General features: G+C 34.9%; 1 protein-coding gene across 1 annotated transcript in view; it reads left to right on the forward strand.

Moving 5' to 3' along the window:
• The window catches only part of CNTN5 (contactin 5), a 237,521-nt gene that overhangs the window by 28,950 nt on the left and 183,940 nt on the right, over window positions 1–24,631 (forward strand). The gene's annotated exons all lie outside the window — the stretch shown is intronic.

Here is a 24,631-nt window from a genome sequence, read left to right on the forward strand (position 1 = left end):
GACAAAGAAAAACAATACAAATGCAAAACCTGTGGATTCGCTGACTGTTTTAAATAAACATTTTATCAGAACAAAAACAAGAAAAGAAACATGCTTTACAAAGATCATTTAAGAAAGACAGTAAACTACCATATAAAATTATTCCCACATTATTTGAGACCAAATTAAACAAAGTACCTTTTGGAGACATAGATCTAAATTATGTATAAAATTTGTTGAATCTTGAAGGTAAAGGAATGAAATTCAAATGTTTACTTTCACAGCATCAGAGGTACCTTATTAAATTTAAATAAAATATTTTCTCAGACAAATGTAAATAAATCATATGAATTGGACTCTATGATCCTTATGGTTATGTTCTGACTTGAAATGCTCTATGATTAATTAAATAAAGGTAAAAACCACTGAATTGAATTACTGAGCATTTTGAAAATAGAGTATTTTAGGGACTTGTTAGAGTCATATCACAGAAAAAAAGAATGGTTGGGTTTGAAGGAATCTTAGATATCACCTACTTCCAACCCTTCTGCTACTGTCAGGGACACTTTACACTGGACAAGGTTGCTCAAAGCCCCATCTGATCTGACTTTGAATATTTCCAGGAATGGGGCCATCCACAGTTTCTCTGGGCAATCTGTTACAGTGCCTTAACACCCTCACAGTAAGGATTTTCTTCCTAATTTCTAATATAAACCTACTCCCTTTCACAGTTTAAAGACATTCCCCCTTGTGCTCTCACTAGACTTTCTGATAAGTCTCTTCCCATCTTTCCAGTAGGCCTCTTGTCATTCATTTTCAAAACAGTCATATATTATCTTCCAAAGTAGCACATCACAGAATCACAGAATCACAGAATCACAGAATCACAGTTGGAAGGGATCCTCAAGGATCATCAAGTCCAGCTCTTGACTCTACGCAGGAGCATCCTCAAGAATCACACCACGTGCCCAAGAGCATTGTCCAAATCCTTCTCGAACTCTGTCAGGCTGGTGCTGTGACCACTGCCCTGTGGAGCCTGTTCCAGTGCCCAGCCACCCTCTGGGTGAAGAACCTTTTCCTGATATGCAGCCTAAACCTCCCCTGACACTTCAGACCATTCCCTTGGGTCTTGTCAGTGGGCACTACAGAGAAGAGACCAGTGCCTGCTCAGTCATTTCCCCTCACAAGAAAGCTGCAGACTGTAGTCAGGTCTCCTGTCAGTCTCCTCTTCTCCAGACTGAACAGACCAAGTGACCTCTTCATGCAGAATAAAATGGAGATATCCTCACCAGACAGAATTTTTTTTTTAGCACATCTGTTTTTTAAGTATTACATTTAGACACATATCAGTGCATAAAATTGTGTATTTCATCTTTCTAGGAGCAATGCTATAAAAATAATAATTATTGACATCAGTTATTTTCTACATCCAATTGTTTGCAACCCTATCTAATAAGCTTGTTTTGCAGTTCTTTCACTTCCTACAAAAACATTTGAAGATCTGTAAAATATATAATGGTTTTGGGTTTGTTTGTTTTAGATAACCAAGATTTCAGATCAGTTACAAAGATTTCTTATCTTCAAACTTTATCAATTCAGAGCCTAGCACTCTGTAGCAGTGCATTGAAATAAAGACAGCATTCATCAATCTACTTCAGTTAGTAAGGGCTGCCGAGTTTTATTCCTTCTTTTTATTTTAATCTTACTGAGTATCTTGAAGTATGATGAGTTTTCTAGGATATTGCTTATGTTTTCTTGTTTATGCTCATCTCAGGTAATAAAAACCAGTCAAGACAAGTGAATCAGTCACTGATGCATAAAACCCAAGCCAAATATTTTCTAAAAGCAAAAAAACCTGTGGCATAACGGCTGAAAAATCTGTAAATTATGTTTTTCATAGAGTTCCATGCTTTCAGTATTGATGGTCTTAAAATGCTTTCATCCACTTCAACTGATCCTTTTTTTCAGATAGTAATTATGACTGATATCTTTTAAGCAAAGACTGCAGATATGTCTGTTGTTGCTATGAAAATGCAAGCGAACTAGGTCACTATTGCAATACGCTGCAATGTGAGTCTTCATTTTGTAAATGTTTTAGATTCCAGAGGATTTACTTCTGGGTTTGTTCAAATCTACCTTAATACTGAAATGAAATATTTATACTGGACTTAGTACAATCAGGTGGTCATTTTGTTTGATAAATTGGGTCACCTTTAGGGGAATTAACAGTTTGTGAGCTGCAAACTCATTTGGGGTTTTGATACAGTGCTCATTGTGAGCACCACAATATTGGCACACATGGGCCAATACTGTAGAAATGACACAAAGTAGCTGGAAAACACATTCTCCTCAACCAGCCAGGTGAAATATCAGACTTTGGTCCTAAACTGTAAAAAAAATATTTCTGTAGAATTCTAGAAGGGGAAAACAATTCCCTGGTAAAAATAAATATGTGGACAGAGATCTAAATGCAAGTAATTTGTCTACTTGGCATTTTACTTTCTTCAGTGTTAGTAATTATTTTCTCTGTGCAAAAGAGACAGCTGAAATTGGTGACATTGATTTTCAAGATGGGAGCCAATAGGCAATGTCTTGAAACCTATTTCCCAAACTAAATCATTAGTAAGCATCTCATATCTCTGTCTCTTCTGCGTTATCACATCAATGGAACATACAATCTGGAATTTGTATCCACAGCTTGTTTTGCCAATAAAGGGTCTTCTTTCCTGATTTCATGTAGTTTATCTGAGGTGCAAACACCAAGGCTGTGAAAGATTAATGTGATATGATACCTAAAATTAAGTTAGAAACAATTACAAAAAGGGTGGATTTTATATATCTTACTGACATTGCCTACAAGTAAAATACCTACAGGAGCAAGTTTACATTCATGGTTTGTACCTGTCTGATAGAAAAAGTTCAAAAAGTAAAAAAACCTTTTGTACTTAGGCATAGGCATTTTGAAAAAGGACTATAATAAAAAGTTTACAAGTTTCAGTGTTTGAATTATAATGCCTGCAAAAATGATGTTTCCGCTTCAGCTCTTTAAAATACTGCTTGAAATGGGAATGCATTTAGGCACTTAAGGTTTGATTTATAAAACTTCTATTTACTTTTATGCAGGTTCTTTGCATAATTTACTTGGTAAAAGTAGAACAGTTTTAGTTTACATAAATCATATTATTCTTTGCTTTTTTCATGGAAACTCTTGTGGATGCTATGTCATCATTCTTATTTCAAGAATGTACATTAAGACAAAAAAGGGTTGAAGGTGTGAAAGAACTGTGGTAATCTCAGACTCCAAAAGCAGATTGCACTGCAATATATTTTAATGAAAGAAAAATAGTGGAAACATTTTACAATAACGTGCAGAAACTAGAGTGGCCTGGAGAAAGGTAAGACAGAAAAAAAAAAAAAAAAATTCCACTTTGAAACAGTGTGTTTGGTCTGATTTGGCACTTCCAGGATATTCATTCTGAACTTCTTTGCTAGGTGATTTCTCCATTTTCTGAAGATACATTGTTAAAATACAGTTAAGTACTACACAGAACAGCTTAGCTGTCATCTAGTTTCTCAGTGGTTGTTACGGATGAGAGCTGTGATAGATTATTAGAGTATAAGCAGAAAACTGATTACCACTTCTGTAAGTGTTCCTAAATTCTATCACATTCTAGATTTGGGTCAATGGGGAGAATATTATTTTCCATTACTGTATTTTCAGTTAGAAAAGGCCAAACACAACAAACTGAGAAGAGAGTGTTTGAGTTAACATATAAACATGGAAAATGAGAGAGTTGATCTGATGACAGTTGGCATGTAAAAAAAATTATGTATCCAAAAATTCTTTCTTGCCTTAGTTTTACACTGGAAATTTTTTCTTACATCTTTTGAGTCACAGAATCTCCAGGCAGGAACTGTCAAAATTACATTCCAGGAGAATAGAATTAAACTAATAGATTAGACTAGAATACTCCATATATCAAGGGGGCTTATGCAAAATATACAATGACTTTTTTACCGGGGTCCATAGTGGTAGGACAAGAGAAAACAGGGAGAGGGTAAATTTAGATTAGCTATTAGGAAGAAATTCTTTACTTTGAGGATTGTGAGGCCCTGGAACATGTTGTCCAGAGTAAGTGGTGCTTGTCTAAGTTCCCCTGGTTTACAATCTTATGTGTTGCAAGTCCAGGTTGATCTCCCTGGAAATGGTACCTATATTTTCTTGATAGTCCGTCAATTAGTGTAACTGCTGAGATTTGTTTCCTCTCATTTTCTTCACATTTATTTGTTCAGGTGTGTGTCTCCTTAGATTTTTTTTTCCTGGTTTCCCTCTTTTCCTTTAGTTTCCTTCCTAGTTGACAAGGTCTGCTGACAGATAACCTTACTGCTTTTACAATCTCACTTGCCTTCATCAATTAGTGTGGTCAACCAAGTTTTGTTCTTATGATTGCTCTGTATGTTTTGTTTATGATTTACTCCTCTTCTCATTATGTCTTTTTGCATTGAGAAAGAACTTTAACCAGATATTCTTAAAGAAGGAGTCCCTCTTCTTCCACATACTATTACAAATATGACTAGAGAGGAAAAGTTGCATCATTTCTTCACCAAGTTATGATTCTTTCACACCTCTTCTATCCCCATCTCTGCTCATATGCAGAGGCATCCAAAAATATTAATGGAAGCTTAAGGCAAAAATGTTTCAAATAACCCCAATAACAACAAAAGCACTGTGCTTTTATACTTTCTCAGCTCTTTATTCTTTCAAGCAATGTCAGTTCAAATTGTGCTTTCCCTCAAGTATTAAATAAATGTAGAAGCATTGGGAGCATTAAAGTAACACTAGGCAGTCTCTTAATGTACTTTGCAGTAATTTTCTTTTCATCCTGAGCTGCTATGCGTTGTTGTCATAGCTATCATGAGAAAGAAATCTCTGCTACTCATAAGGACTGTGAACCCACATTCCATTTGCATGAATTTGCACAACATAATGTTTCTTCGGTTTATACCACAGGATTTTTTTTCTCCTGATCTTGAGCTCCTTATCTCACAAATTCTTTCCTAAAAAAAGCAAGTAGATAGTAACCCACCTCTTTGTAGTAACCATAGCACACATATTTTCAATTTTTATTCTCTTCCATGCAGCATCTCAATATCTGAACTCACATTTTTCAATCTATCTACAATGGCATAACATCACTTTTTCAGCTCTGTTATAATTTATCAGCTCACCTAAAATTGGCAGTTTGCTTTTCTACATCTCACTGTAAGCACATAGGTCTGGATTTTAAAGTGTGAGCTAACATTAGTGTGAACTAATAATATCTAATTAACCCTGTTGAAATTATTGCTAATCAACTAGTGAAATGTTACAGAAGCAATGTGAAAGTATATATGTGCATTCAAAATGCGATATATGTTTTTTATATATATATATATATATATACATGTGCATGTACATATAAATTTTAAATTTCTGAGACAGTCATTATTCCCAGACTTCTATACTTAATCTCACTTTATATAGGACTGATTTATTTGACATATTTTTAATGCTATTTTCTCTGTGTGTGTTCATTGGGCCATATTTGTACAAGGTTTTATAAGGTAGCAGCTGAGCCAGGTAATAGTGGGGGATTATAAGGGTGAGAAGTACATCGAGATGTTCTGATAAAGGAACATGTAATGTGAAGGAGATGTGAACCACAGAATTTGCAAAATAATGTAATGGTCATTGCCGGCTGTTAGCCTCCAAATTTCCCTCTGTTAAATTAAATCTTAAATTATTTTTCTTTCTCTAGAGATGACTGAGATAGCATCTTGAGGTTACTCTGAACTTTCAAGGGACTGGCTCCTCCTGGACTAATTTGACCAGGAATCTCTTTGCCATCAGAAGTCTGATGGAAAACTACAGAAATTGCTAAGGAACTAGATTGACATATGGCTTTTGACACCTGCATGAATTCCAAAGGACACAGATCTTCCCATGAAGTTCAACCACTCACAGAAAGCAGTTTTAGATTAAAAAAAAACCCACAAAAGTTCAAGAGAAAAAAATAGTTGTAAGTTTTCATCAGAAGTTTATTTTCTCTTCTGCATCTATCTGTAGTATTTCCTATCTGAGACTTAGAAGGGCCAGGATTTTTGAGCTCTTTTGTCTGAAAGAAATAAAGGAGTCTTGTATTATTGGCACCTATAAGCTTTAGGATGTGGTACAATATTTCCTAGGGTGCTGTTCTTTGTTGCTCTTTCATGAGTCATGTTACCATATGGATCAGCCCTTGGTGGCAGTCTGTGTCTCCATGGCACTTCTATTCTCAGGGAATTATTATTTTGAATTATTCCAGCTTCCATTTTACTGGAACTCTTAATCAAAAATTAATGTTATTCTTCCATACTGACAGTATGAAGATTTCTGATCTTCCTTTCCATCCTGGAGCACATATGCTGGGGTGTACAACTTAAAAAGCATCTTGACGGATGGGGGAAGATTTGGAGGAGAAGAAAAACAGACTTTGTTCTAAAAAAATGAAATGTTTTTTTAGCTCTACATTGGAAAGATACTGGCACACTGATATATAAGCAATAAGACTGCAATTTAGCAGGAGAAGGAGTGAAAAAAATCCAGCATTTGAAACTTAAAAGTACTGGTTTTTACTGGGTATAAACGTCAACCCCACAGAGAGGAAAAACAACCATTGGAGGAACTTGTCTAGAGAATGAGAGCAAATTCTTCTTCTTTTTATTTAATATTTTTTATTTTTTTAAGGTATCTATTTTAAAACATTAATTTTGAGAATTTCTGTGGTTCACATTACACTGGAGTTATCATAGATGATTGGGATGGTAATTCCTTATTTATTAGTTCTTAATATATCTGAAGATGTTTAAAAATGACTTCCATATTTTTGACTCTTACATTATCTGTTGGGAACAATATGGCAGTTATTCATTTGCTGAATGCTGGCTAAAGACAGTAAAGGTAAAACTTTCACAAATGATCCTTCATTAGGAGCACTTATGACAGCTCGATTTATTGATATACCTTAGGGTATGTAGTCTGATTAGCTGCTTGACTTTGACATACCATCTTTTTACTCACAGGATCTCTGAAATTTGCTTTCTCACATTTTCTCTTCTCCATTCAACTGTATATAAGGTACCTGATTTATTTTCTGTGACAATCCTAGTACTAACCTTGCCATGTCTAACCATATAAAAGAGATTCTGACATTTAGATATAAAGTAAGTGGCCAGTAATGTTACAAAAAATATTAGCAATTCATTTTTATTTTCCCTATATTTTAGTCCTAAATTCTCCAGCACCAAGAGGCAGTTTGCTATCTTTACTCTTCTGGCAGAGAGTTTCCTTGGAGAGATTTTAAACTTGATCAGACAGAGCAACTTGATCAAGGCTGGTCCTGTTTTTAGCAGACAATTGTACATGATCTCCAGGGGTCCCTTCCAGCCTGAATTATTATATGACAGTTTTATGGAGGAGAAAGGAAAAGTTTCTTAGCAAAAGTGAGACTCCAGTTCCAAGTCTAAATTAAAGTTAACTTGCTGTAGGCTGGATACCTGTGACTCAAATTTGGCCATCCACACCTACTGTCTTCCAAATAGAAAAAATATAATGCAAGATATCTTGTTGTTGCATGAGATGTGAGCATGAAACAATATAACATAGAACTAGCTTGAACTGCTGATAGTTGTATACAGACATACAGTGGTAGGAAAGGTGGTGACACATGCAGAGGGAAGCTGAAGCCATGAAGCCATGTCTCTGCACAAAGCTTTTGTGCATTTCCAGTTTCAAGGGTGGACAGAACCCAGCATTGCTGTGTTCTGCAGTTACATACTGTGAAGAGCAGCAGCTCCTAAACTGTTTTCCTCTGCAGTGCTAATGCTGACAATTTTACATACCCACAAATGTTAAGCACTGGTCTCAATGTTGTCTCAATGGAAAGAGTTGAATGCCCAGAAATTATTTAGATAAAAGTGTAATAAATTAAGTGTGTGACACACAGTTTGATTTTTGAGGAGATAATATCAATAAAATTCTTGCTGATGTAAATGAGAGAAAAATTTAAGCTTACAAAGATAATGTTTTCCTGCATATAACAGGGACCGCAGAGTGATTAGATTAAATAATTTGTCTGATAGAAGTGAATTTGTTGCCAGGGTGTGTTGAATGTCACAACTGTCCCCTGAGATCCTTGTATTTGTCAACAGCACAGGATGTCCATTTACCCAAGTTGGAGAGGCTCATGCTTTTAACATTAAGAGATTCTGACTGACTGTGTCACAGTACCTAAATTGCAGTAATTTTGGGGTTTTTTAACATTGAGGCAAGGAATTACTTATTTTTCATTATTTCAATAATAATTCCAAAATATTTTAAAGGCTCTTTAAATATAATTATTTATACTTATATGGTAGTGTTTAAAAGATGAAAATTAAGCTCTTGGACACTTAGCAGATAACAGTATACAGATAACAGTGTCTGCTGATGAGATACATTTATTCCATGAAAGGACAAATTGATATTTTGTCCAGTTTCAGGCTCACCAGTAAAGACATTAGGAAGTTCAGAAGAATTCAGGAGAATCCATCAAGTGGTGGGGACTGAAGCACTTGCCACCTGACAAGAACGTGGGGGAGCTGGGTTTGTTCATCCTGGAGTAGAGATGGGACCTAGCAGTATCTCTCCAGTGCCTACCGGGAGGTTCACAAGACTTTTCAAAGTGGTGATTACCAGGAAGAAAAGCGAAATCAAGCAAAAACTGGAGTGAAAATCATGAGAAGAAACCTTTTCTCTATGAGGACAGCTAGGTAGTAGCACAGGTTCCCCAGAGAGGTTGTGCAGTATCTCTCCTTGGAGATTTTCAAGACCTGGCTAGATGAAGTTCCAAGCAACCTGGTCTAACATTTTGGGTGACCTTACTTAAACAAGGAATGTGATCAAGGACCTCCTGAGCCCACTCCACTCTGAATTATTCTCTCATCCTTTGATTTTTCTGACTTCCATATTCTGTGTGTCCCTCCTTCTGCTAAAAAATTTGACTGCGGTATTGCAAGAAGTATCACATCTGTATTGTTAAATGTAAGTGAAATACACTTCAGGGTAGGGCTGTGAAGTGCAATATTTTCAGTTTATTCAGAAGACAAACAAAGACATGTATTTTCATTTTCTGCAAGATAGGCAGAAAGCACTTTGACACCAATTTGGATTACACAGAGAAGCTGGAATAGAAAAAACAACACTTCTGTGTATCGAATTAAATATAGAAAATACATTTAAGGGTGGCTTGAGTCTTTCACTGTAGGAATAACATAAAATAGAACATTAATCACCTAGCTTCAGATTTTTAAATGTATTGTTAGGAGGGGAGTTACTGTTAGTTGAGGAGTTTCAGCAACTGTTTGTTTAGGGGAGAAAGTCAAAATAAAGAGTGAGCACAGTAAGAGATTTTTTTTCCCTCAGTCCTGTGAGCTTGCTGATATGACAGAATATCTAAATGACAAACTGTCTCTTCAGGTTTTAAAAATTTGGCTGAATGTATAGTTAAGGGGTAGACGACATAAAGTATCCTCAAGAAAAATCAGCTTTAGTTTTAAAATACTGAGTTTACATGTGCCCTGAAAAGAAATGAAAGACAGATTTTTAAACTTAGAAGAAATATACATGTACACAGTGGGACTTGTGTCATCTGGTCCTGTGGCACTGTAGCATTTGAAGGTCAAAATGCAATGAAAGCTCTGGCTCCATTGGTCACAATTCCTTACAGGGGGCAAAAGATGAAAGCGGCTCTGTTGCTTCATCTGCTTTCTGCTGCAAACATACTGCTTACTAGTGGAGATGTTGAAGGACATCCAGTCTCAAGCAAAAACCACCCACGTTCTCCCTGATTTTCCCCTTCTACCTTGATACAGACAAACCTTGATGCAGAAAAACCTTCTGCCTTGATGTCTCTCACATGGGAGAGCATGCTCTTCCCTGTTTAACATCTGACCATCATTTCCACATACCATCTGAATCATAAAATATAGATCTATGTCCTGCACCCATCCCTTATGAAAGAACAGATTCATGTCCCAGGATTTATGGAATTTAAGAACATAGAGGAGAGCATAAAAAAAGAGTATTTGTCTACTGCATTTGTTCTTTCAGAAATTAATTACATTAAAAATGGCAAAAAGAATTGCAAATTTCCCCCTTTTAATACTGTTTTTATGCTGTGACCAGTAAGAGTAGGCATACCTTTTGGAAACATTACATATTGTAATGTGAGTGTAGGCAAATTTATTTGCTGTAAGATAAAGTACAGAGAAAATGGTAATTATTTTAGTCCACTACAGTGAAATGGCTTTTCAAATTTGTATTTGTATGCTAAACACAAGATTATGATTTCCACCTACAGTAGATGTCCTTCTTGAAATGTTGTAAGTTATTTTGTCTGAGCTACACCTGAAAATTTTCTCTCAGATCGGAGGATACACTAAGCTTGGTCTTCCATGCCCAGATAAGCAATTTGGGTCCATATATAGACTAGAATTCATCTGTAGAACATTACTTTTGGAAGAGTCTTGTGAAAGCTTCTGGAATCAGTTGACACATAAAAATATCCATGTTACAAAGCAAATGACAAAGGACCTAGTTTCAGAATCAGTCTGAATGACAGCCTCTGAAAGGTTGTTTGGCTCTATGTTTTCTGAATGACAAGCCATCATTCCACAGTACATATGTGTGCCTACCATTAATGCACTGGAAGGGTACCAGAAATCTTCTCAGAATACTTGCAAAAATTGTATGCATTTTTTTGTCATGGATATAATTGACTAGTGTAGGCCCTCAATGTGAAACAACCTTGGAATATATTCTCAAATGCATGAGTATGTATATCTTTGAATAAATCACATTTCGCTTCTCTTATTTACACAGGAACATAAAAAACAAGGACATGGTAAGGTCTGTGAACCTTCCCTGAGACTTTTTAATGTGAATGCTTAGGATGATGCTAGCTAAGCAAAAGACACTTACTTGTCTTTAACCAAAATCTATTCAAATGTTTTCTGGGTTTTTTAAAATTACATTTCATGAAAGATTACTTAATGATTCTGGAAATTACATTTTACATTATGTAAGAAAAAGGCTGGACAGGAGCTATTTTAGCAAAAAGCTATTGAGCAATCTGCTGGAGGTAAACAGAATTTTTATTGCCTCCATCTCCAAGAGTCTTTGACGTGCCTTCTCTACGGGCATTGTGCCATGAGCATCTATGCCAGCTCTACTGAAAGGCAGTGTCTATAAGATCTAACAAGACTGACCAGTCATTGTTTTTGTCTACAAAATGCTTCAGGAAATCACAAGTCTTCCAAAGAAATTCACTGTAGTAATATAAGAAGACAAAATGACACTTCAGAAAAACTGTAAAGAAAATAAAAGTGGAATTCCATTTATTTTTCCAGTAATCCCAGTGACCAGGAACACAACCATTCCATTAACTAGAAAACAAAGAAACCAAATAAAGTGGGGGATAAACAAAAGTAATATCAAACTAATGAAAAAAAAAAAACAAACGTATAAATGGGTGTATTTTGTTGAAGGCTTAACTCCATTTATGTTGTATTAAAATTTATATTTTTCAAGGTAAACTTTTTGAAAGAACTGATTTCATCTATGAGATGTCACTGTGTTATTATAATTTCCATTATCATATTATTTTACCTTATGTCTGTTTCTTTTGCCTTTGGCCTCTTGAGTCTGCTATTTGGGCAGGGTTTTGTGTGTGTGTGTGTGTGTGTGTGTGTGTGTGTGTGTGTGTGTATTATTTTTACAACAGTTATTTCCAAACTTCAGAAGTTGTAATGGCCCACATTGCATCTCCAGCTTCAAGTGCTTAATTCAAATCTTCATAAAAGCACTAGGTTTGTATTGACCAACAATATATTTTTGCAACACCTCTTATGACCCACTGAGAATTCAAGGACTGTTCCACTTCTAATTAGAAAACATTTTTAGCCTTTGTACATACATCCCATCATGTGTATCTCATAAGTTCCTATTCAATTCTAACTAAAGAGAACAAAGCACTCAAATAATTTGGAAATGTTTCTGGCATTTAAAAGGAAGGATTTTACAGATAGAAGTACTCAAGCTGCATTTGTGAGGATGAGGAGCAGGTTTATACGATAAGCAAACATCTTTTCTGCTGTCTACTTAAAATCAATACCTACCCACAGGCATCTCTTCTCTGACATTACAAGTGTTTCTATAAGAAGGAGATAGTTTCCTACACTCTTTATAAAGTCAATGCCATAAAGTAGATATATAACAATATATCTTCCTTATTTTGAAAGCTTTTTGTTTCCACTGAACTAAGAACAATAAGTAGAAAATGCTGGCTGATTTTTGCATGCTGGATGAGATCTCTGAGTCATCTCAAGATGAACAGTTATTGCAGCATTAAGGTGGTGCTAATTCTGTTATCCTCTTTTCTCCAGTAAGTGTCTTCCCTAGGTGCAGTAGATTAGGCTCAGCAAACTGAGCTGGAAGTTTTCCTCTATATGTACATTAGTCACCAAACAGGTAGCCAGAAGATGGAGTTCCTCACATTGTAAAGTTCTTCTAAATGTCAATGTAAAATCCTTTAATAAGTAACATTTAGACTTTCTATAATGGAGAACAATATGAAACACATTAAGTGTATATACAAGTTGCTTTAAGTTTAGAGCTATCATCTTTGTCCCTCAGGAGCAGTATCTTTGCACACAATTAGTGCCACAATAAGAAAGACTATGAGGTTAAGGGCTGAATTTATCTTTATTTAGACATTATTTCAAAACTACTATGCTTATATCTTAATCTCCTATATGACTTTAAAAAATTGGTTAGATCACTACTTTACTGATAGTAGTAAGAGAGCGTTTACTTACAAAGGTCCAATACAGCTTAAAAAAATTATATTTGCCTTTTGTTACTTTTCTGATACATATATGAGAGGAATCCTTTACCATCTTAGTTTATCAGGGCACCGTAGGCAAAATAATTATGTTGAGAAAACAATCTGAAGATCAAGGAAATAGTAAATTGCCTCTGAATACACTTTATTCATTCTCCTTTAATGTCATACTGTCAACACCATAGGCAGCTGCAACTGATCTAATTGTTTTGATTTCCTACTTAATCTGTTGCACTACTGGGATGCAATTCATTCATGTCAAGTTGACATCTAAAATAGGTCAAATGAATCAGGCCTTTGAAGTGTCTATTTCTTTGCATTGCCTTGAAAGGAAGACTAGGATAGCTGGCTCAGATATAGCTATAAGGCAACTGTTCTTTTGTAAAATGTTAGAAGGAAATAACTTCTTCCAAGAAAAAAAAAAATTAAGCTCAAATAATAGGGATAACAATTTAAGATTTTATTTCATTACATTCAAAATCATTTATGCAAAAATCAATCTTTAAAAAGTCTTTTTCAACATCAACACCAAATTGTTACCTATAAGTATAATCACATATAAACCTCCTCAATTACTAGTTACCTTTATTTAGTCACTATAGTATTCATTTTAGGTTTGCTTACATTTTATTAAAATTTGGTAGGCCATAGATATTTATGATGTGACTATCTGAATCAGTAAGTATAAATACTCTAACATGATGTTTTTACTAGCAGTGAACTTATAGTTATTTTTATTCTAAAATCTTTGCTTGTATTGTTAATTGGAAACTTATAATATCTACTAGTGATTGACTTGGATAAAATTAAAGTATACTATCACTGAGGTTATTCTTGTCAATAATTTTCAATTAAACTGATAAAAATCCAATTCATGTCCTCAGAGTGTGCAACTTGTAGAGTGAGTTACAATGAATTAAACAAAGTAGTTAATATTATATTACACTGATAGTATGGATGCAATTCTACCCAGGTATTTAGGTATCATTTTCTTACATGTCACTCCTTCAAAAGAGATTTCATCAATCATTATTAAAGTAATAACACTGCAATAATCTGGTACCATTTTCCTGTGATGTCCCACATATCACTGAAAAGCCTTAATATTTCTATTATTTTTATATTTTTAAGAGTATGTCTTAGTTTGCTATTACTGTTCATGAAAAAATTTTATGCATGGATATTTATATTAAAAATTATATTCCACCCTATGGAAACAATTATGCACATATTTAAATCAGTGTACAAACTCAGTCCAAGGGAACCATTTCTAGGATGGAATTGCAGGAATCACATGAAGCTTATTTGTAGGATCAGTTGAACTCACTAGGAGACTGATTCAGAAACTAGGATATTTTCTTTTAAGAAAAAGAAATTATGAAAACTGTTTTTCTCACCTTTAACTCCAACAGATTTTTTTTTAATCTTTAGGCATTTATCACTGTAATATGTTTTGTGTAATGCAAATTAATCTCATAACTTTTCTCTAAAGCCTTTCACATTTATCAACCTCTTTTTACAAGTATGGCATCAGAAAAACACATCATACTTATCTGACAGAGAAGTTTTCAAAGGACCTGATTTTCAGACAGCAAAATCCCAGCACTTTCTGCTGAAAACAACTGCCATTCTCACTGGAGCTGGGGAAAACAAATTACTTTTATAACACATAATGTTAACTTATCTTAGAAGCTGACAGGTATGAGTAAGATTTTACCCCTGAAATATTTCAGACACACATATGCAAAATTTCACCTATTATTTTTTGGTTAGCTCTATTAGGTCCTTTGTAAATTAATACCACATTCAGAAACAGTCCTTTCAGCACATCTGAGTTTACAGATCTATTTGTTCTAAGCTAGTCAGTGATCATCTGCCAACACTTCTGAAAAAACTGTTGATCTGTAACCACTTAATCCTGGGATTTTGTTTCCCGGATTTTCCATTTAATATTCATTACTATCCAATTCATTCTTTACATAAATTCATAATATTAAAATCTGGAGATTCCCCTTCACAGTTTTCATTTCACGGTCTCTAATTATTTGGTCTACTTCAGTATAAAATTCAGACAATATTTTTTCAACACATTGCCTCTTTTGTTTTCCTGAATTGAATTTTTGCTTTCTTTATATTGTCTATTCAAGACAGAACCTTGGATTCTTTTTCTGATGGTGTATTTACTCTGTTCTACCAAAAGCACATCATATATTTAAAATGGCTAGACCCTTTCAGCAATTTCCCCTATATCCTCTTTAATGTCTGACTGTCTCTGAATATCTGTTATAACTCCTTTATGGTACCTTCTTACTAGGCCAGTACTATGGGTCTGATTACTGCAACAGAAGTTTTCCTATTCCATGGAGAATTAATGTATTCAGGGCCCAAATATTCTCCAGCCTGAAATTGATACTTTTTTTTTTTTATTTTTATTTTTTTTTATTTTTTTTTTACTGTCTCAGTGGTTAATTTTACCCACACTACTCTAGCTGTACTGCACCATGCTTACGTGTGGCAAAGCTTTGTCTAAATATAGGACTGTGATTATGGTCAATGATAGCTTTCAGTCTTACAAATGCTGTGTAATTCATTTTTATTAATTAGGAGGAAGTATGGTTCCTTGGTAGGATGCCCAGACCTGTCCTGTTTGCAAGGTCAGTTAGCTTCTCCAGAAATATCTGTCCAGGATTTTTTTGCTTTGTTCTGTTTTGTTTTTTAAAGGATTGTATGTTACTATGGTTAGGAATAGCTGCAGGATTAGACACCATGGTCTAGTATTTGATGCTCTCGAACATTGTATTGTCAATAAAATGTCCTGCTGTTCTTCCCCACTACATTAGAAATACTACCAAATTGCCCACAGCTTCAAAATCAGCAGCCTTACAGCTTTGCTTGCATTTAGTTTCAGTACCAAAAGTCATTTAAAAAAGTTACAGCTGGGACATACTTGGTAGCAATTTGCTTTGCCCTAGGAAGATCAGTTAAAAAGAGAAGCAATTATTAAATTGCTTAAAGAAATCAATCAGTATTGTGGACCCCCTAACCAACATAGTTCAGGAAACATATTTTAGTTTTATTTCTATTGATCAGTGGGTAATAATATATAATTGTGACAGGTGGCAAAGGAGCTAAAAGATCAGATGAACTGCTGAGCAATTGCTGCCTGATGCACATTCCTTAAGCTGTGATTACATCTTTGTGCAACTTTGTCTCTACATGGCGGTCTGCATGATGCTATGGGAAGGAGAGGAGAGGAGAGGAGAGGAGAGGAGAGGAGAGGAGAGGAGAGGAGAGGAGAGGAGAGGAGAGGAGAGGAGAGGAGAGGAGAGGAGAGGAGAGGAGAGGAGAGGAGAGGAGAGGAGAGGAGAGAGGAGAGGAGAGGAGAGGAGAGGAGAGGAGAGGAGAGGAGAGGAGAGGAGAGGAGAGGAGAGGAGAGGAGAGGAGAGGAGAGGAGAGGAGAGGAGAGGAGAGGAGAGGAGAGGAGAGGAGAGGAGAGGAGAGGAGAGGAGAGGAGAGGAGAGGAGAGGAGAGGAGAGGAGAGGAGAGGAGCTGCATCTTATGCAAGCTCTCTGACGCTAATATGTGCAGAATTAGAAAATAAGACATAGGGGAATAACATTAGAGTGAAAAGAGAGAGATGGGAGAAGTAAATGCCTTTTAGAAAGCATTTGAAACTGCTTTAGCCAAGACTTTATGAAATTATTAAACATAAAAATGTTTATCTTTTCTGATCAGAAAAATAAATAAATATTGTGCCATTCATTTGCAACACATTAGATCATTAAAAGAATGTTCAGACCACCTTCACAGGGCTATTAATTAATTAATGTGGTACAGATTACAGATTGAAAAGATCAAAATACATAGATGGTAATTTATAGTTGCTCAGCTGACTAGTGACAATTTATTGGATGACTCTTACTTCTAAAATTACATGCTCATATCCTAAACTGTGATTTTCAGTGGCTGATACTACCCTGATATTAAGCAGAATAACATGCTCCAGTACGAACTGTTTTATCAAAAACATTACTTAGCATCATATGTAACAACAAGCTCTCTATGTTTGCAAGGCCTTCATTTCCAGTTCAGCTATTCAGCTGAGACCAAGGTCTTCCAGATTTACTCCTTGGATGTGTCCAAGCACTTAGTTATCTTGTCACAATTGACTTGTAGGTCATGCTGAGCACTACAACTCTTAGAGAAGATCAAATAAATAATTTCTGGGAGATTATGACCTTCTTCTTTTCTTTATGACAAAGCAGAAGTGAAGTATGGAGGCATTTATACGCATTAGTCTGGTGAAAAGTCAGTGCAGCAAAATGACCTGTCTAGAGTGGAGTCAGAATTTGATATGTCATGTCTCATGGAAATGGTGTCTACAAGCCTCCAGCTGTTACTGAAACCTGAACAATCATGCCACATCCCAAACCTTAGATCTGAGCAGTGGTTCTCAGATATTTATCTCAGTTCTTGCATATAATGACATTCTGAAACAAATTATGAAGGATTCAGGGGAGAAAATAAAAAGACTAGTAACTATGACACTATGAAACATCTTACATATTATCTTCATAACAAGGACCCTGGGAGGTCAGGCTTTTCTTTTATTTCCTGCAGATTCTTTGTCTGCATCATGCCAGCAAGATAATCTCAAATACAGATACTGTGGAAGCTGTAAAGTTTTTAATTTAGATGAGCTCTGTGCCATCACTTCTGAACTTGGGAAAGCTTACTTCCTTTGTCACCATTATATTATTTTAGGAGTAGAATCAATGAACTAAAGGTAATAAATACATATAAGAAATGTTTTAGTGCAATTTCTATTATGAATTAGCTCCATGAAATACAGAACAAGTAATTACTTGTTCACCCAGAGGGTAGGAAAAGTTTTTTTCTGTGTACTTCTGTTACAGCTTCCTGTGAACCCCAACACCTACACAGGAATTTTCCAATAAACTGTATGGAGATTAGTCACTGTCCATTTCATATTTTACAGTTTTGAATGATAAGAAACTGTACTATGAGCCATTTTGTGTTTAATCTTCCAAAATCCCTACTGACCGTGATCTTTAATTGCTAATTAAAAGAAGGAAAAGTCACATCCAGTTGAAGAAACTCACAACAAAATTAAAGATTGTTTGCAATATTTCCTTGAATGTTTGTAATTAATTTAATTGGAAAAAAGTTATTAAAAGAGAAATGAACAAAAAGGGAAGGAAGACTCATAGGAAGAAAGGAAAAAAATAGGAAAGTAGACTCGTGCACAGGATGTATACATGTTAGTGTCAGGAACTTCTATGGAAAAGGTTGGAAATACAAATGTGTGTTTCTCAAGATGCAGATAACATTATGTAAAACAATGTGTTTAAAAAATTATATTGCATATATTACTCAAGTGAAAAAATTTGTTTTCTGAGAAGCCCTGAAAGCAGTACTATTTATTGGCCAACTTTGGTGGTTAAATGTTGGAATCTGCATTTGAAAATTTTTCATTTGTTGCTTAAGATTGGTTCCTTATTTGTTTGGTTTTAGTTATTGCTTCTAAATGACAGAATGAAAGGATGAAAAATGCTTAACTATAATATTTCCACTTGATTCTGTGTTTTGCCTGGAAATTTCATTATGCAGACGTGAAAGACAGCTGAGAAGCGAGCTGAAATAATTCATGTGAGGAGACATGAAACCTGACAGACACAGAATGATTATAACTAATTAATCATAACCATCAACAACTGTAACCATGAGCATCCTAATTATTGTGAACTTAACATGCCAAGTTGAATCATATAGTAGCTCTGGAGTTTTCAACATAATCCTGTTATTTTATTCTGTATGTAAATATTTCTTCTAATTCACTTTGGTCCAGTACTTCAGGATTTATGAATGCAGAAATCCTACTGAAGTTCAGGGAGATTTTGGTACCTACAAATTACCTTTTTTTCTCAAGGCTAGGGGGAGAATTAAGCTTTATTGATGATACTGATTGTAATAATTGATGTTATTGAAACTAGGTGTAACAAAAGGAAAAATTCTTCAATGCTATGAATTTCCTCAAACTTCCTGGGGTATCTCTCCATGCAAGATTAGATTACAGAAAAAAATGAGTAGTTAGACAAGAAAAAACAGTGGAAGAAGCATATCAACTCATAATTTATATAAAATCTGTGTAGGATCACAAGTAGTGAATATTTTAATTGAAATGTAAAGTATTCTCTTTTAAAAAGTATGGCATGGTAAATAGTGAACTAGCCTGTTTTTGTCTCATAAAAATTTAAGTTTTTTAATTAATAATAATTAATAAATATAAATCATACAATATGGGAATGAAAAAGAAAAATAATTGCACTAGATTTAATCCATGATTCTATAAATCAATTTAGGGAATAGTTATATATATTAACAACTGAAATACAGTACAATATAATAATAACAACAAAAATAATACTTATAGTGCTAACAATAGTAATACAAATTGTAATTAAAAAGGAGAAAACAGAAAGAGAATGGAACAAAACCCAAGGGAAAACAGAGATGCACAGTGCAGTTATTCACCACCCACTGACTGATGACCAACCCGTCCCCCAGCAGCGATCGGTGCCTTCCGACCAACTTCCCCCAGTTCATACACTGAGCAGGATGCTCTGTGCTATGGAATATCCCTCTGGCCAGACCGGGTCAGCTGGCCTGGCCATTCTACCTCCCAGCTTCTTGTGCCCTCCTCACTGACAGAGCATGAAGCACTAAAAAGTCCTTGATTTCAGATAATCACTGCTCAGCAACAACAAGCACATCAATGTTTTGTCAACATTATTCACATAAATCCAAAACACAGCATGGCACCAGCTACTAAGAAGAAAATTAACTGTATTTCAGACAAAACCAGGACACTAGGATAGTTAAATTATGTCTCTAATATACTGTATTGTGTTAGAAGGTATTTGCCACGTTTATGAATTCATGACTTCACTGTGATAGGAAATGTAGAAAGTATAAAAAAATGTTTCTACTTAGAAAGTAAAACAGCTAAGCATAGCCATGACATACAACTAAATGAAGAACAATAAACAGTAAACCAGGTATTTTTAAATTGTTATCATTTATAAAAATTATAGAAATATGTCATTAAGGACAGAAAAATGTTCCTTTATTTGACTATTTATTTGCTTTTCATAGTAAAAATTTAGTTCAGGGGTAATGAATCAATAGTGCATACATTAAATTTCATGCTGATACATGTGCATAAAAAAGTGTTTTGTTTTTGCAAGAACACAGCACCATTATTCAAAGACCTTTCTTTATTTTTTTTTCTGAGAAAAAAATATCTTGTAGTAGCTGAGAATGATTCTGAAGATGCTAGTTTAAATATAAGTACAGTATCTTGTGTCTCCTTTCTCTGTTTTTCACATTTTCAGAGAGGAGTCTTTAAACATTCTCCTGAGTTCCTTGTCACCTTTCATCGGTACTCCCTGAAAAAATCTGTGTATCAACCCCCTTTCCTTAAAACTCCTTAATGGCTCTGCAGATGTACACAGAGAGAGGGTTGCTGTCATGCAGGTTTGAACTGCATCATTGTTTCTCTATGCTCTCTCTATTTCTCTTTTTGCATAGTAACTTCTCTAAGAAAAAAAAATGACCTTTTTCACATCAGGTCAGTCTGATGATCCATGAAGGAGTAAAACCTTTCTGGTAATACATAATAGCAGCAGCAATGATAATAGGCATGATACATTCTAAAGTGTTTGGATCTTGCCCTTATTTTGTCACCTCAAAGTCATATTGTAATGTGATTTTTGAAAGTTCAAGATGTATGCTTTTCCCATTATCAATGGTGAGATGATGTTACTGTCATGGTAGAAATCTTTTTCCCTGAACTTTCTTTCACACTTTTTCTAGTGAATAATTTCAGTATTAAAAGTTACTCTTGGGTCAAATGAGTGACTCTACTAATACAGCTCTACCTACTTAATCTGGTATTCCTAGAAAATAAGTGTATATAAGTGTATAAAACTTTCCTATACAATCACATGTGATATCTTTTCAATACCCACCTTTCATTCTTCTATAGCTTGTGTTTGTGGGTTATTAAATAGAACATTCATATTTTCCATTGTTTAGAGTGTACAGCCAAACCATGTTTTTGATTTAGGTTATAATGGGATTTTGAAAAACATGTTTTAATAGAATTCTTTTCCCTGTAAATCTTACCTTTTTTAAAGAGCTACAATTCCAGCTCAAGGTCTATTTCTTCATCCTGTCTTTCAAATCCAAGGAGAGGCAGGCTACCCTCTCTTTGTGACAATGCAATAAATAAGTTTGTCCTTGGCCTGACAGAAGAATCTCTCCTTGTGTAGAGCTATTTTTACCTTATTGGAAAGAATATTGCCTGCTTTATACTTGTCTTTGGGTATCTTCAGGATATGTCTTTAAACATTTTAATACATATCATATTATGTCCATTTTAAACTCCATAATAAATTTGCATATAAAATAGTTTAAACTTACAGAACCTAGCTGGCAGAGGACATTGTTCTGCACCAATCTAATTTCTACTTTAAAGCTAAATTTTCTGGTTTAAGTCACTGATAATGAAGTACAGAGACTTTTACATCTTCCATTCTAGGTTACCAAGCAATAATTGCCTACAATAAAAACAAGATCTGTTTTTTATCTTTAATTTGTTCCTAATTTCATAGCAGTTACCCCTCAACTGTTGACTGGGTCACAAAACCCTGTTGCCCCCATTAGCTGCAGCAAGCTGATGAACACAGTGAATCAATGATCCCTCCTGCACATAGCTAAAATGCAAACTGCAGTGAAGGTGACTTGGAAGGCCATTAAGTGATAAAAACTGCTCCAACTTTTGTAAAAGGCCTTCTGTCAATGGCAGAACATTTCCCCTTTTATTTAAATGTTTATTTTGTTGTTAGACATGCAAAGGTCTTCTGGTTGCTTCGACTGCCTTGAGGTTTTTCTCATTTATTTTCCTTTACTCCTTTCACTTTCTGTGGAAGTGTTTCCTTTTTTGCTGAGTCTTGTTAAAACTGATAGTCTTGTGGTGATGTCATTGTTCCAAAATGCATATCAATACATAAGTATATGTGCTGAGCAAAACCCACGCTTTAGCTCATTTCCAAAAAATGGGAATAGCCACAGTGGAGAGAGCTGCACTACCTGGCAGTTCCTTTGGATCAGATATATAAATGTTTTCCTAAGTTTATAACTTCTCTCAAAGATCAAATACTACACTGAGCTAATGTAAATGCATTTGCAGTGTAAATTTGACATCCAGAAAGCACTGCACCAAACCCATTGGATTTAATATCTGGCATCATCAGTAGCTCTGGAATTTCTCTATTATTTCCCTTTTACAGTGGAGACCACTCCTGTCTCACAGGTTGCACACTAGTGACACTACATAAATTTTTTAATTGAATAATTTATCAGCAGTAAAGGAAATTTGGTTACTCCTGCCACATGCACTCTATCTAAATGTGCATTGTGTGGCTTGCATATATATTGTTAATAGTAAGTTACAGTAGACATGGTAGCTGGCACAAATTACATTTTTTTCAAAGTGGTCAATGCTCTTTCTTATATTAAAGAGCATGGGAGTTATGTAGCTGAACCCCAGGAACTGCTTTGAAAAAAAACATAGTATATGTTATCATCTTTGCCATTAGCACTGAGATATGAGTAAATTAATATTTCAGGGCAAAAGATGAACACCTATAGAGCACAAGAAGGCATTTTCTTATCAATCAACTATATACATCATAATAAGATGAAGGACAGACTCTTTCTGTGTGGGGCATTCTGACATGTCACATGTGCTGCAGGTTTATACTGCAGCAAGAGTAATGAACCGAACGTTGGTGACACTGTGTAAGAGGTTACAGTTCCCACCTCTAAAGCTGGGTTCTGTCTACCCTTTCTTTTATTATCTACCTCTTCAGAGTTTTAAAGTGAAATGAAAGGTGTTTGTACAAATTTTTAGTAGCTGCCTTTTTTTTTTTCCAGTGTGGATAGATATGTAATGGCTGAGATTTACAAGAAAGTAAATAAATTTTCCATTAATTTGATTTTTTTCTTATTGCATTTATTACTTTAATGTGGAGGAACTGCAAGCATGATCCTTCACCTTTCCTTCCTTTTAAGCTTCTCTACATTTATTTGTTTTACAGCTAAATCCTTTTTTTGTACCCGCTAATTCTTTTTTGCTGTATGCTAACAAGAAATCTGATTCAGAACCAACAGATAGCAAAAAAAGCTGGAATTCAAAGCTCTTTGATACTTTCCTCCTTTAGTTTGAAAATAATTGTTTTGAACAAATAGAAACTTGAGTCATACATAATGTTTTTATTTTAAAATAGGGAAGAATCTTTGGTTTTCTTTGGTGAAAAAAAAAGTATATTTTTCCATCCCAGTGCACATTCAAAGCAGGAAATGGAAGAAAAGATATTCAAAGGTTCTCCCATCCAAACTTTTCATGCATGGATCTACCAGCCCACTGTTTTCTGGACACAAAATAATAATTACTTTTCTGCAGAATATGCTGTCAGAATATGCATTCGGAGACATTTTTGAGAGAAATTACACCAGAATGTATTATAACCCATGGTGTGCTCATTTCAATATGCAATACGGTATTTAAAATTTTAATTATCTATTGACCAGCAACATTTTTCAAAGTTTTGTAATGTAACTCTAATTTTAAAAGAATTCCACTGGATCCTACATACCTTTTTTCTATTCAAGCATGATACCTACTGTTGAAATCAAAACACTAACTTATTTTGGCCAAAGACAGCACAAATTTGAATGTATATAAATTTTAATCCTCTGGCTGTGCCCAAAGCATAATTTAGAAATTTGGGAAAGAAAAATCAACTCAAATTACTTTTGAAAATCATTGGACTTCAATTTTATGCTCTACTAGTTCTGGAGCAAGATGTGGAATTTCAGCATCTGATAGAGAAATGCCAACTGAGTGCAGTTAAGACAGGAACAATTCTGCTCCACCTGTTCAAACTGTTTGGTGGTGTCTGGCTCATCCCAGCACTCTGGGCTGTATGCAGAAATTAGGAAGTATGGCTACAGGTCACTCAATGTCAGTGAGAGAACCTCCCACTGGCCCAATCTATTCATATTTCTAATCCTCCTTTAATGCTTGCTGAAGCTTCGGTATCCTTTTCAAAGATATCTTATTGCTGCTCTCTTCACCTTGATCCACATCAGATAGAAGAGTCTCTAGAAAATCCCTGAGAGAGGTTTTAAACACCATCACTGGCTCTGAGGAATGGGTGAAGACACCAGTCTAATGGCAGAACTGAACTCTCATATCTCTTTACTACAGATATAAATGCTAGAGCATTGCTATCCACCCCAAATGTGAATCCATGCTGAGTGTTCTGTGTAGTAAATGGAATAATAGGATCTTCTGGTTGAGAGGCTTTAAATAATCACAATGAACTGTTCATAGCATTGCCTTACAACTTTATTAAAAAAAAAATGTTCCAATAGTGAAATGTTTCTTATTAGCCTGATAAAGGGGAACTTTTTTGAGGGAAAATATGTTTACCTACAACTGGTTTGGGCTTATAGCATCAGAGAAATCAGAAGGAAAGTATTTGACAGAGCAAATGTGCTCTAGAGTAGAAATGTCCTATAGTTTTAGAACCAACGTGTTGATT

The sequence above is a fragment of the Vidua chalybeata genome, chromosome 2 (genome assembly GCF_026979565.1).
Source record: "Vidua chalybeata isolate OUT-0048 chromosome 2, bVidCha1 merged haplotype, whole genome shotgun sequence".
Lineage (NCBI taxonomy): Eukaryota > Metazoa > Chordata > Aves > Passeriformes > Viduidae > Vidua > Vidua chalybeata.